Here is a 15,649-nt window from a genome sequence, read left to right as displayed (position 1 = left end):
AATAATAATAATGTGTCAAAAAGTCACAATTAACACATTATTTGTTCCAAGATTTTACCATTGGTGACCTGGTTATATGGTTAATTGTAAGTATGGTTTGAGGAAACACTCCAAAATTTACATGCTATCTGTATAACTGAGTAATATATGTACAGAAAATAATACATGCACAGAAAATTTTCCCACAAAGTATTTATTTACATAATAAAAACAGAGAGGACAACAGGTGGAGAAATTAACATGAATGGGGGGCTTGATATCTAAGTAAAGATTTTAAATGATTTAATACCACTTCTCCATTGAAAAGATAAGGAATTATAGCAGGTGAGCAGTTCAGAATATACATGATGGAAATCTATGGAATCATAGAGTTCTAACATACATACGTAATGGTTTAGATGTCACCCCCAAGTTAAGAATAAAAAAGGTGCTTTGTATCACTCAACTGGTTATTTCATAGAACACAGTATATTCATTATATTTTCCTGTACAAGGCAGTTTAGCACCGTGGTATATGCATAGGCTCTGAATTCATACCGCTTGTATCCAGATTGCAGTTATTCACTTGCTATCTGTCTGATTTTGCACAAATTTATATTGCTTTCTGACATCAGTTTCATTTGTAAAATGGAGATAATTCTATCCATTAGTGTCCAATCAGGAGATAGGAATTACATAGTAATGTGAAGGGGAAAAGTTTAAAATAAAGGATTGACCATAGCAGGGTGCTGGAGTTCGGAAGGAATGGGGCACAAGCATGAGGACTCTAAAGAACATAGGAATAGCAGATATAAGGAACAGATTTCAGGGTGAGATTGAACACCCAAGGAAGCAGCTGCGCCAGGGCTGAGATCCAGACCTCAATAGAGAGGACACATCCATGGCTTGCTGGATGACAGAGAAGTCATTGTGGTTTCTTACTAGTATAACTTGCTGAAAATCCAGCAACTGTAATTTAGCAAAAACTTACTTTCTAGGGTTCCAAGGAAAGCTGTTCGTGAGGAGGTGTCTCAAGAAAACACTCCACTATAAAGGTGCACAAGGGGAGAGCCAGGGGAACCTGAGGGCCATCACTTGCTAGAGAAGCTGGACATGCTTCAGCAACCTACCTACTGAACACACTGAAATCAGAAATCACCTCCTAAAGCCTCATAAAGGTTGTACCTCCTAATACTATCATACTGAGCACTAGGATGTCAACATATAAATTTGGGGGGGGACACATTCAGATCATAGCAGGCACCAATTTGTTTTCACTACTTTTTAAAACTCTGAAATAATAGTCCTAAAGATCACCTCACCTCCGTGAATGGAATGAATAAGACTGTCACCTCCTTGAGGAGAAGAATGATGTCTTCGTTTAATTGGGTGCAATAAATCCTTGCTGTACTGTTGCAGAATGCAAGAGTTGGTGCAAAAAAGAAAATTTGGCTAATACAATCTTCAATCCAAAAGAGCCTTCAAAATCCATGCATTGAATTACTCTGTCCCACATCTCTAGTAATGAATGCATGATACTAAAGAGAGTGTACACGTATTTAGCAATAACTAATAACGTCCCAGAGAACTCAGTACTTGGAGAACTCTTGTGTAGTACACGAGTCTCTTCACTCACAGGGAACTTTTCCTCTCCTCCAATAGGTAACCATCTCTCCTCACTCTTGGTTCTTGACTTCCCTTCTTATTTATATGAAAGAAAGGGCACAATCAGAAGAAAAAGACTTCTTTTCCCAGCATTACATCTAAGAACCCACAGACTCTGTACCCACAGACTCTGTTTACCTACTATTTCAACTTTTGTCCTGTCCATGCCCATTTTCAAAGGTCAGTTCCTCAAAATGTGCACTGGACCACACTCTTTCACCTATTCAAGGAATGTATCTCCTCTTCCTCCCACATCATAATTCCTACTCTCTTTACAGTTCTAATAACATATAAACATGCTATAATATTTCCTATTTTTAAAGTCTCTCTGCTGCCCTCATACTTTTTATCAGCCGCTCCCCTTTATAGCAAGAATCCCTGAAAGAGTTGTAGGTATGCTCCAATTTTCTCTTTAACATTTTGATCCCACCACTACTTTGAAATTCCTTTAGTTGTAGTCACAATGACTGCATCTTGCTAAATCCAATGATCACTTCTGCCTCGATTTGTCTGGTCCTCCAGTACAATAATATTTGACAAAGTGAACATATTTTCCTTCTTGAAAAACTTTCTTCACTCAGCTTTAAAAATATCAAATTCATATGGAAATTTCCCCATTCACTGATTATATTTGCTGACTCCTCTTTCTCTTAATGTTACAGTGCCCTAACCCTTACTCTTAAAATGGTTATTTCCTATCAAAATAATCTTATCCAATTTGACCGTATATACTGATGATGTCCACGTGTGTAACAACATCACTTACTTCTTCTCTTAGTTTCAGACTCATTTATACAGCTACCTTCTTGGTATTTAAATATTTGGTAGGAAGTTCAAAAAGAGAATTCTTGATTTCTCACACCTAAAACACAAATCTGCTCATCCCCATGTCTCTCTCATCTCAAAAATTGGCACTACCCTTTAACGACTTTCTAATGCCAACAGGATAACCTTTGATTTTTCTCTTTTCTTATCATCCTATATCTAATCTATCAGTAAGATAGGGTCATCTTGACCCTATCTGCAAAGCATATCCTGAGCACAACAGCTTCTCACCACCTCTACTTTTATCTCTCTAGTCCCAGGAGCCATCATTTTCTGGCTGTACTATTTTAATAGTCATCTAACTGGACTACCAGCTCCTGCTTTTTCCTTCCACAGTTTCGTGTCCCCATGAAGGCTAACATGAACTTTTCAAAGTTACCTCGTGCACCATAGCAAAGAATAGCTAGTTTGAAAATCTAGTTTTTCTTCTTCTTGCCTTCACAACTGGAGTACATGTTACAGTTTCCCTTGCAGTTAGGTTTAGTTGTTAATGCCTTTTTAGTCAATGAAATATAAAGAGAAGTGATATTTACCACTGCCAAGCCTAAACCCCAAACCCTTCTATATATGATTCCCATGCTCTTTTTCCTTCTTCTAGCTTGATACAGTAAGCATGCAGCTTGCTTCCATATGAATTTTGTAGGGAACAGGTAAGAGTAAATTCCTTGTATAACTGATTCACTTTGTTATAAAGCAGAAACTAACACACCATTGTAAAGCAATCATACCCCAATAAAGATGTTAAAAAAAAAAAAAGAGTAAATTCTTATGTCCTTAACATTCTCATAGTCATCCTGGATGCAGGGTATGGCACCATCAGGACTGGAACAGTACTATATTTTCCCTTTATCCACAGAGCTGTGACATCTAGGAACACAAGCATTAAGGCTCTCCCCCTGAGAAACTGTCATGTATTGGATGACTGGCTCCACCTCTTTCTTCCTTCATAAAAATAATATAAAGAAAAAATAGAAAGTCAAAGTTATTTTGCTCTTGATGCTTATATCCTTACCAGATTTGTAAGGAAACTTTAGGGGGAGATGTAGTATGGAAAACTCAGCTTTTGTTTCAGATATATTGATAAGGTTTGGTCGGGTTGTGCACTTCCAAAACACTCTGTACCACTAAGTAATATTTGAGAGCTACAAGTAAAAATTCTTGATTCAAAATGTTTTAGTCTTTCTATGTTAGAATATTCCAAAGATGAAAATCAATCTCTACTCTAGAAACAGAAAATGATATCAAAAATTGAATTAAATAGGAAAGTAGTGACAAATTTTCACTTTGAAATAAACGTGTGAGACTAGCTGACAACAGGAGAGCAAGTTCAGATTCTCACTCCTCTAGTGGTATGGTCTAACAGGCATTTAGCTAGCTGAATAGGGCAGGAAAAGAGGGTCTTCAGCCTACACCTGAGAATGCACTGAAGTCACTAAAATTATCATCGAAGACTTGAGGTTTCCTATCAAATTTGGGGATTTTTTTTCTTTCAAGGTGATCAGCCTAGACAAATAAAAAATTTTGTCTCAAATGGCCCAAAGACTAAGTACTGGAAACTAAAAATAATCTCTGATAACATGAATATAAACTATCAAAATTGCTATGTCTGCACAAAACTTGGAGGTTCTCATTTCTCACAATCAAGTATCCATTGGAGATTTTAAATCATTTTCATTTTGCTGTTACCAAGAAGAATAAAGTCTAATACCTGTGTCTTCAAGTAAACCACCAGACAGCTACTTAGGTTTAGAAAACATAATGTTACATCACCACAGTGCAGGAGTAATACCTATGCTTCAGTGCCTAGAGGAAAAAGAGTACTACAGCAAAAAATAAAAGTAAATTACTTTTGATTTTTCGTTTGGTATTGGGATTTTTACTCTTTACACAATTCATTGCACATGTAACCAAAGGGGGAGAAAGCATCAACTAAATGGGTATTTTAGATGTGCTGTAGAATTTATACAGCTACAATGGACTTAGCAAATTAGACACTAAAAGTTAAACTTTTTCCTCAAGAAAACTATGAACATCAATCTTAATCCAGATCCACGAAAACGAAAGGAAGGAAAGTTAGGCATTAAGGTCTATTTGAATGCATTCTGTCTGCAGGGTGAAAAGCAAGGATGGAAAGAATATTTTATCTAATGAAAGATGAATGTGAGAACACTTCTCTGAGCGATAACCGCATTGCTTCCCCTCAGAGCTAATTATGCCTTTGAATCACATGCAAACAGAAAGATACAAAGTTACCTTCAGCAAATACTTATTTTAATTGTTTAATAGTGAATATTTTTTTGAGATGATTGAGTTATTTCTCTGAGAGATATACAATCCATCTGTCCTCAGTGGAATACTGAAGATGAACAATGTTATTCCTTCGGAAGAAGGATTTGGAATATTGTAACTACTGACATCAGACTGTTTTTGTCAAGAGAGAATTTTAAATTAAACTTATTTGGGCCATTAAATTATTCTATGGAGTTTTTGAATGGACCAAACTCAGGAATTAATCCACAACTGTGGTCAGTATCTTCACATAGAAAGATATGAGGTCTTCTGTAACCTAATTTCTATACACCCATACAGAGCAGTGAGAAGCTAGGGCTGAGATTGTCTTATCATCCAATCTCACTTGGAACTCCAAGAAAATACATATACATATTAGTATCTCTTATAAGAGAGACTGATATCTTCTAACTGCTCAGTGGTAGAAGTGGCAGAAATGATGGCAGTGGGTTATCCGGCAGGGTGGAGTACTTTGTCACTGAAATTGTCTAGAATTTATGGTACACAGTGATAATAAATTATAACCCAACTTTTAGTAGGTATTATTATTTTAAAATTCTCCTCAGGCACTGCACCCCTCACAGGTGCATATAGAGCAGACCACTCCACCACCACTACCTGGGTATATCATTTAGTGTAACTACTTGATGCTCATTATCATATCGATTCTCTCAGCAAGTAAACTGCCTCACACAGTTACCAACTAGTTAAACAAGTTACCCAACTTATTCGACTAGAAACTGGCAGAGCCAGGATTAACACCAATCAAAACCAAGAGCTTCCTAATGCCAAAGCCTGTATATTAACCATTAGTTGAGCTGTTCAAATGAGTCACTTGAATCTCCCAACTCTCATCTCCTTCTTCATTCCTTAAACGTCACTTTCCCAGTATGGAAGTACTCAGTCTGACACAAAACTAACCAAAATGACATTTGCACCCTAACTTTCCTAGTGATGCGGGAAATGTTTTCTTATATGAGTCCTGCTGTAGGAAAGAGCCATGCATGTGAGACAGGGAGTATATTGGCCTTTCCTCCTCTGCCAAGGACAGAGCAGAGAGAGGAGAGTGAGTCTGCAGGAATAGTGTGCATATCATCAAACTGCTACCCTACGTGAAGCGTGCATCCTCCCTTAATTTGAGGAAGGTGTAGACCCCTCATCACCTATCTCAGACTCAGTTTACTCTCCCTGAAGTCAAAACAACTTTATAGGAAGTAACATATCAGATAAAAGTGTACAGTGGATTTTCTACTTCCCTTATTGTCTACTGATTTCAAAATTAAATTCATTAGAACATTTTCATACCACAACAATGATGAGATTAAATAACCCACATTTTAAGAAACGTTAAGAAATTTTTAAGACTTCTATAATTTCTTCATCAGGCTGTAAACTAACCAGAGCACTCCCAAGTGGGTAGTTTACCTAAAAGGGAACAGATGTGTCCTCACAGCCAATACTGTGGGAAGGACATGAGGAACAAAGTCTTAGACCGAGGTGGAGAGAAACCTGCTCCTTTCTCAGGGAATGGGGTTATCTGGACTCCTAGATGTGAAAGTACGTGGTGCACTTACCATGATGGTTAGTGAACTGCTGCAGTCACAGAGAGCCATGCAGCGATGAGACAGGAAATTAGCTCTCTGAGGTCCCTAGCTCAGGCCTGGGCCTAAGTCTGTGCAATAGCTGGACTCAGTTAATATACCACACAGTTAATTAGGCCAAGACGCTGACCACAGACAATCCTCTCTGTAGCTTGCGTCATTATCACTGATATGAGAGTCAGGATGTTGCGCCTTCGCATCTTCAGTTAGATTTCCCTAGTGTTTCTCAGTTGAGACCTTCCCCCACAGTACTTCCCTATCTGATAACCGGCTTTAACACGTGTTTCTGATCCTGAGTACCCGAGAGACAGTCAACAAGTCATACTTTTCTACACTATAAGCTGCAGAAGATTCCCTTTCAAAAACTGGAGACCTATACAACCCCTCCAGAAAGATAGTTGACAGTCTCTATCAAAATAAATAAATAAACACAACCTATGATACCATAATCCCACTCCTAGCTACACAGTCAAAAGAAATATGCACTTACGTTCACCAAAAGACCTTCACACTAATGCTCATAGCAACACTATTTGTAATAGCCAAAAGCTATTGGAAACAATCCAAATAGAATGGATATATAAAAGGTGTTATATAAAAATAATGGATTACTATACAGAAATAAGAATGAACAAACTACAGCGTGAAATAACATGGGTGAGTCCCACGAATATACGAAGAAAAAGTAAATAAATGAAGGCAGACACAAAATAGTATATTGCATGATTTCATTCTTATAACGTATAAATACAGCAAAAGTAATTTATGATGTTAGAAACCATGGCAGTGGTTACCATGATGGAGAGGGATAAATAATGACGAGAAGGGAGCATAAAAAGGATTTCCTGATGTGCTGGTAATACTCTCTTTATTGAGAGATAGGTCTTTTTACATGAGTTTGTTCAGTTTGTGAACATTCATGGAACTAAATGTTTAAGAGATGTACACTTTTCTTAATATTACTGTATAGTGCTATAATACCTGAATTTTAAAAGTATACTTCAAACTAACACAACATTATAAATCAACTATACCCCAATAAAAATTTTAAATAAATAAAAAGTATACTTATAAGTGATAAAACAATTGAGTCTTTAAAAACCCGGAACTCTGCCTTGCTCTTGCCAATATCCTTCTCCCCATCCCAGGCCTCACCACCTTTTGCTTTTGGAGTCATGAAAAGACTGATGGACAAATCCTCTGGAGTGAGTCTTGCTAGCCTCCCTGAACTGATAAATACTGCCCTTTGCCAAACTCAAATCAACAGCTGGAATCAGGATTGTCTCACTTTTATTACTATAAAATGTCAAATTCCATGGAGACCACATCTTGCTTTCTCAGCTGAAAGCCTAACGTCAGGTCAACCTCCCTCCATCCTTCTTCTTTCCATTTATTCACACAGTTCTTATTAAATTATCCTTTAATAATTTCACCTATGTTGGGCATTGTGCTCAACTATGGGGATAAATGAATTCATGGTTCATATAACCTTCCTCTGCCTCACTTCAGTCCTGTAGCTTCATAAGCTTCCCCTCAAACTAATCCACCTGATATGGCAAGGCATCTCTGTCCACCATAGTTCATGACAGGTAATCACAGAGATGCAGATGGACCATGGCTGTCATAGTGACTGAATCATTCAGTCAATCTATTCTGAAAGAGGTAAGAAGGTATGTGAATTAAATGAGTCCATTACATGATTCTAGTGTATGTAAATACAATTTTCTTCAAAAAGAGTTAGAACCAGAAATGTACTTTTATTGTCTGCTTGTAATTTATTTTTTCTTGTTTGGGAACCTAAATGCCTAAGCAGTTTTTAAATGTTTTTTCCTCTCATTCCCATGAATTAGGGAGTCCAGTTAAGTGGAATGTGGACTCCAGGAAGCATGTTTTTAAGGCCTAAAAAAAAGGAGTCCATAACATTTTTCTGTGAATTTATCCACTTCATTAATTAACAACTTATTGAGTTTAATAATGTCAAGTAATAATACAGCCCATTAACTATGATTTCAGTTTTTCAGAATAACACACATAGCTATAAATATACCAACCTTTTGGGTAAAACTCATGAAAATTGTATAATATTACCATGTTGCCAGTTTCATTCCCAATAAATTTAACAATTGAAAACTCTAAAAATACTTTATATTTGTTGGAATATAGATTTGGACAATATTTGACATATCAACACCTAATGGGAACTGTAAATATCCTTTTGAACTTATCACTTTTCAGGCCAGTCTTAGTAATGACTCCCACTTATATTATAAATAATTTTAGCACAGAAGAATAACCAGACTCTTAAGGTTACAGTTTATCTACTCTCGTTCTCAAAGAAGCTTTGACATTTCCAGTTATATACGCATTCACTGATACACTTCTGCTCTTTGCTCAGAAAAGATACATTTCCAGACATATAACCCACAGATGACAAATATTTTACTTTACCTCCAATCTGATCTTTATTTTAAATTCCCTTTAATTAGTTTCAGGAATTTTTAGGCAACCTTACAAACAAATGGTCCCCTCCCCTTCCCTCCCTTTCCCTTTCCTTTCCACAAACATTTACTGAGTGCTTCCTATTTTTCAAACATAGGTGATACAAAGACAAATAAGACTCTCTGATCTCTACCGCTATAAAATTTCCACCAATCTACCAATTTCAAAACACGAGTTCCCTTAGCATTCTGGAACTTGACTGACTTTAGTTTCTAATGAGTAATCTAAGCTTCTTTTAAAATCCAGCTTTGCAACAGATTTTGCCTGTTCTTACATGCTGCAAGTGAAACAAAGGGTAAGCATTCTTCCATCATCTCCTTTCTTAACAATATCTCTTTGACCACCACCCTCTCATCCACTCACCCATGGACTTTCATGGCCAGGTTGGTGAGGTGATTTCACTAGGAATCCCAAACTATTGGAAAAAGCTATACATCCTCCCAGAATCCCCAGAGTAATTTTTGTGCCGAGATTCTTCGGACAATTATATCTCACAGATGAGGATTTGGGATAAAAAGCAAGGCACAGAAAACTAACAGTGACAATGTGATGAACAATACTACCTGCATCCTACTTTGGTTCTCCTCTACTTAGTCCTAGAACGTCTATGGGTATCTGTTGTTTTAGAGATATAGTGATGAGAGAAACAGCTTCCAATTTCTTAGTAACTATAAAATCATGAATAAATATGTTATAACTATCCCATCTGATTTTTCCCAATCAATTTTCAACTTGATTTCATTTCAGGGTTAATACTCAGGGTCATTTTATATGCAGAAAATGTTCCTGAACTGAATTTGTTGCCTCTCAGTCTCTCAACAGGCTTACTACTCCTGGATCAGAATTTTAATCGTGCTAACATTGAGGGCTACAATTTTTTTCTGGTTAGGGGGCTGGCAATTAACACTAATAATATGTGAGTTGTGGCACAGCCTTAAATTCTTTCAGTTGATTGATAGCTGCTTAAAGGAAAATACAGTGGTGATATATTTTTTTCTCTTTTTGCTTAAACAACAGACATTTATTTTGTCACAGCTCTGCAGGATAGAAATCTAAGATTAAGGTGTCAGCAGGAATGGTTCCTCCTAAGGCCTATATCCTTGGCTTGTAGATGACCATCTCCTCCCTATACCTTCACATGGTCTTCCCTCTGTGTATGTCTGTGTCCTAATCTCTTCTTTTTTTTTTCAAATTGAAGGATAATTGACATGTAACATTATATTAGTTTTAGGTGTACAACATGATTCAATATTGGTATGTACTGCAAAATGATCACCACAATAAATCTAGCTAACATTCGTCACCATATATAGTTACAAAATTTTTTTCTTGTGATGAGAACTTTTAAGATATCCTCTCTTAGCAACTTTCAAATATGCAATACAATATCATTAACTGTCATCGCCTTGCTGTACATTATACCTATAGGACTTATTTTTTAACTGGATGTTTGTATCTGGTGATCACCTTCATCCATTTCACCAACTCCTTCCATCCTCCATTCCATACTTCTGGCAACCACCAATATGTTTTTTGTTTTTAAGTTCATTTTTGTTTGTATTTTTGTTTCAGATTCCACATATAAGTAAGATCATACAGTATCTCTGTCTGACTTGTTTCACTTAGCATAATACCTTCAATGTCCATCCATGTTGTCACAAACTGCAAGATTTCATTCTTTTTTTAATAGCTGAATAATATTCCATTGTGTATAAATACCACATCTTCTTTATCCACTCATCCATCAACGGACACTCAGCTTGTTTGTATATCTTGGCTATTTTAAATAACGCTGCAATGAACATGGGGATGAAGATATATTTTTGAGTTGGTGTTTTCTTTTTTTCAGATAAATACTCAGAGTGGAACTGCCAGATCATACGGTAGTTCTATTTTTAATTTTTTGAGGAACCTCCATATTGTTTTCCACAGTGGCTACACCAGTTTACATTCCCAGCATCACTGCACAAAAGTTCCATTTTCTCCACATCCTCACCAGTACTTGTTATCCCTTGTCTTTTTCATAGTAGCCATTTAACAGATGTGAGTTCATAGCTCATTGTGGTCTTGATATACATTTCCCTGATGATTAGTGATGCTGAACACCTTTTTATGTACCTGTTGGCCATTTGTGTTGCTTCTTTGGAAAAATGTCCATTCAGGTCCTTTGCCCATTTTTTAACCAGACTATTATTTTGGTTTTTTGATATTAAGTTATATAAGTTCCTTGTGTATTTTGGATATTAACCCCTTGTCAGATACATGGTTTGCAATGGATGTATTAACTAACCTTACTGTGGTAATCATTTCTCAATATATACATATATCAAATCATAATGTTGTACAACTTAAACTTATATAATATTATATGTCAATTATATCTCAATAAAGCTGGAGAAAAAGAGAAAGGAAATAGGAGTATAGAACAAGCAGGACAAATTGAATGCACTTAAAAAGTGGTAGACGTAGATTTCAATATAAATAGCAATTATATTACATATAAATGGAATAAGTGCTTCAATTATAAGAAAAATATGATCAGACTACATAAAGAAAATTATAACCCTATGCTATTACAAGAGACGTCTAAAATAAAAAGATACAGAAACTCGAAAAGAAAAAAAAAGACCCTATAAATGCTAATCAAAGGAAAACTGATATAGCTAGATTAATATCAGAGAAACTAGACTATTAAGAGAAAGCATTATCAGTGATACAGAGAAAGGTTTCAAAATAATAAATTCAATTCACCAGGAAACTATTTATATCTATATAATATTATGTCTTCAAAATATGCAAGGCAAGAATTATCAGAACTAATAAAATAGGATCTAAATAAATGGAGAGAGAAAATGTTTCACAGATTGAAATACTCAGTACTGTAAAGCGGATGATTTTTTCCAAACTGATTTTAAGAATTAATGCACTCATAATCAAAATCCCAACAAGTATTTTCTGGAACTTCACAAGTGGATTTTAAATTTTATGTAGAAATGCAACCATTATCTGTAAATAAATTTTTTTCAATCCCATATTTTATTTATACATCCATGTTTTAATTTACTGATTTTAATCTTCAGAATGATATTGAATAGAAGGAGCTCTGCTTGACCTCCTTGTCTTGATACTGATCTCAGAGGAATCAATATCATTAAACTGATGCTTTAAAAAACTTTTTTTTAAATCAGAATTAAGGGAGTTCTCTTATAGTCATTGTTTTCTACATTTTTCTATAATAAATATACAATATATGTTTTTCAAAAGTGTTTTCTACATGTTTAGATTATATATGGGTTTTCTTTTTTATTCCGTTACTGCGATGAATTACACTGACTGGCTTTCATATATATATGTATCAACCTTGTTTTCCTAAAATAAAGCCACACAGTCATGGCATACTATCATTTTTATGTATTGCTTGATGTGACTTGATAACATGTCATTTTAAAAGTTTTACATCCATGTTTATGGGTGAGGTTGACCTATAATTTTTCTTTTAATGTCCCTGTCAAGTGTTAATATTAAGATCTGCTAACTTTATAAACTGAGTTGGCAAGTATTTCCTCCTCCTTCCCCCTTTATTTTTGGTCTCAGAGTTTTATTTTTCCTTTTTTTTTTTTTTTGGAATTGTTGTTTCTTAAATATATAGTAGAAGAAAGGTATGGTAAAATATCCCACTGTGAATATGATTTGTCTATTTTTCATTTTAGTTTTGTCAATATTGGTTTTATGCAACATATACGTTTAGAATTATTACCCCTTACTAATAAAGTTAATATATATCATTATAAAATAACCCAACTTGTCTTTAATAATGTTCCTTGCCTTTGTCTGATATTAATCTAGCAAGATAAGCTTTCTTGTTATCATTTGTATTATATTTCTACCCTCTTTGCTTTCAAATGTTCCATGTCTTATATTTTATGTGCATCACTTGTAAGAAGCATACAGCTGTTGTCTCTTAATGTAGTCTCACAATCTTTATTTTCTGGTAGTATCAGGTAGTTCATTTACATTTAATACCATGACTGATATATTTGCAATTAAATCTACATCTTACTAACTTTTTTCTATTTGTCTTGCCTATACTCTGTTCCTTTTTCTCTCCTTCCTTGTCTAATTTTGGATCAATTGATTATCTTTTAGTATTCCATTTTCCTCTCCATTAACTCAGTAGTTGACCATCATTTACTCCTCTGTCAGTGATTTCACTAGATTAAAACATTCCTCCTATCTTTACCAAGTCTAATGTTCCTTGCTACTCTCCCTCTTTTTCCATGTCAATTCAGGAACCATACAACTACAGTATTTCTTCCGTCTCTTGACCTACATGCTATTCTTGTTAAGTATTTTAATTCTATATCTATTTTGAATGACAGATGACTTGATTTCACTGCTTTATATAGTAATATTAATAGCTACAATAAATATTATTATTGTAGCTATTAATATAGTAATATTAATAGCTACAATAAAAAAGGCCATATATGATAAACCTACAGCTCACTTAACACTCAACAGTGAAAAGTTGAAAACACTTCCTCTAAGATCAGCAAAAGAGATTGGTTCAAGATGGTGGAATGGAAGGACATGCGCTCACTCCCTCTTGCGAGAGCATCCGATTCACAACAAACTGCTGAAAAATCATCGAAAGGAAGACACTAGAACTCATCAAAAAAGATACTGCACATCCAAATACAGAGGAGAAACCACAGTGAGACAGTAGGAGGGGGGCAATCACAATAAAATCAAATGCCATAACTGCTAGTGGGTGACTCACAAACTGGAGAACACATACCACAGAAGTCCACCCACTGGAGTGAAGGTTCTGAGCCTCATGTCAGGCTTCCCAACCTGGGGGTCAGGCAACGGGAGGAAGAATTCCTAGAGAATCAGATTTTGAAGGCTAGCAGGATTTGACTACAGGACTTTGACAGGAAGGGGGAAACAGACACTCCACTCTTGGAGAGCGCACACAAAGTAGTGTGAGCATCAGGACCCAGGGAGAAGGAACAGTGACCCCATAGGACACTGAATCAGACCCACCTGCTAGTGTTGGAGGGTCACCTGCAGAGGCGGGGGGTGGCTGTGGCTCACTGTGGGGACAAGGACACTGGCAGCAGAAGTTGTGGGAAGTAGTCCTTGACTTGAGCATTCCCAGACTCCGCCATTAACCCCTCCAAAGAGCAAGGTAGACTCCAGTGTTGGGTCGCCTCAGGTCAAACAACCAACAAGGAGGGAACCCAGCCACACCCATCAGCAGAAAAGAAGATTAAAGTTTTACTGAGCTCTGCTCACCAGAGCAACACCCAGCTCTACCAACCACCAGTCCTTCCCATCAAGAAATCTGCACAAGACCCTTAGATAGGCTCATTGACCAGAGGGCAGACAGCAGAAGCAAGAAGGACTACAATCCTGCAGCCTATGGGACAAAAACCGCATTCACAGAAAGAGAGACAAGGTGAAAAGGCAGAGAGCTATGTCGCAGATGAAGGAACAAGATAAAACCCCAGAAAACCAACTAAATGAAGTAGAGATAGGCATCCTTCCAGAAAAAGAATTCAGAATAATGATAGTGAAGATGATTCAGGACCTCAGAAAAAGAATGGAGGCAAAGATCAAGAAGATGCAAGAAATGTTTAAAAAAGACCTAGAAGAATTAAAGAACAAACAAACACAGATGAACAATACAATAATAGAAATGAAATATACACTAGAAGGAATCAATAGCTGAATAACTAAAGCAGAAGAATGGAGAAGTGACCTGGAAGACAAAATGGTGGAATTCACTGCTGCAGAAGAGAATAAAGAAAAAAGAATGAAAAGAAATGAAGACAGCCTAAGAGACCTCTGGGACAACATTAAACACAACAACATTAGCATTATAGGGGTCCCAGAAGGAGACTGGAGGGAGGAAGGACCTGAGAAAATACTTGAAGAGATTATAGTCAAAAACCTCCCTAACATGGGAAAGGAAATAGCCACCCAAGACCAGGAAGCACAGAGAGTACGAAGCAGGATAAACCCAAGGAGAAACATGCTGAGACACATAGTAATCAAATTGACAAAAATTAAAGACACAGAAAAATTATTCAAAGCAATAAGGGAAATATGACAACATACAATAGAACTCCCATAGGTTAACAGCTGATTTCTGAGAAGAAACTCTACAAGCCAGAAGGGAGTGGCATGATATACTTAAAGTGATGAAAGGGAAGAACCTACAACCAAGGTTACTCTACCTGGCAGGATCTCATTCAGATTCAATGGAGAAATCAAAAGCTTTACAGACAAGCAAAACCTAAGAGAATTCAGCACCACCAAACCAGCTCTACAACAAATGCTAAAGAAACTTCTCTAAGTGGGAAACACAAGAGAAGAAAATGACCTACAAAAACAAACCTAAAACAATTAAGAAAATGTCAGAGGAACATGCATATGGATAATTACCTCAAACGTGAATGGATTAAATGCTCCAACCAAAAGACACAGGCTTGCTGAATGGATACAAAAACAAGACCCATATATATGCTGTCTACAAGAGACCCACTTCAGACCTAGAGACACATACACACTGAAAGTGAGGAGATGGAAAAAGATACTCCGTGCAAATGGAAATCAAAAGAAAGCTGGAGTAGCAATACTCATATCAGATAAAATAGACTTTAAAATAAAGAATGTTACAAGAGACAAGGAAGGACACTACATAATGATCAAGGGATCAATCCAAGAAGAAGATATAACATTATAAATATATATGCACCCAACATAGGAGCACCTCAATACATAAG

General features: G+C 36.2%; 1 long non-coding RNA gene across 4 annotated transcripts in view; it reads right to left on the bottom strand.

The window, feature by feature from the left end:
• The window catches only part of LOC114893122, a 132,879-nt gene that overhangs the window by 52,596 nt on the left and 64,634 nt on the right, over positions 1-15,649 (bottom strand). Inside the window, exon 1 of one of the 4 annotated variants that reach the window (XR_003792832.1) lies at positions 10,493-10,611. The exons of the other annotated variants lie outside the window; for them this stretch is intronic. This is a non-coding gene — a long non-coding RNA (uncharacterized LOC114893122). Of the gene's footprint in view, positions 1-10,492; positions 10,612-15,649 lie in introns of those variants that run through there. 4 annotated transcript variants of the gene reach the window in all.

This window comes from Monodon monoceros, unplaced genomic scaffold (genome assembly GCF_005190385.1).
Source record: "Monodon monoceros isolate NGI ecotype Baffin Bay Population unplaced genomic scaffold, NGI_Narwhal_1 Super_Scaffold_12, whole genome shotgun sequence".
Lineage (NCBI taxonomy): Eukaryota > Metazoa > Chordata > Mammalia > Artiodactyla > Monodontidae > Monodon > Monodon monoceros.
Note: the sequence above shows the minus strand (reverse complement) of the source record. Positions and strands in the feature narration are given on the sequence as shown.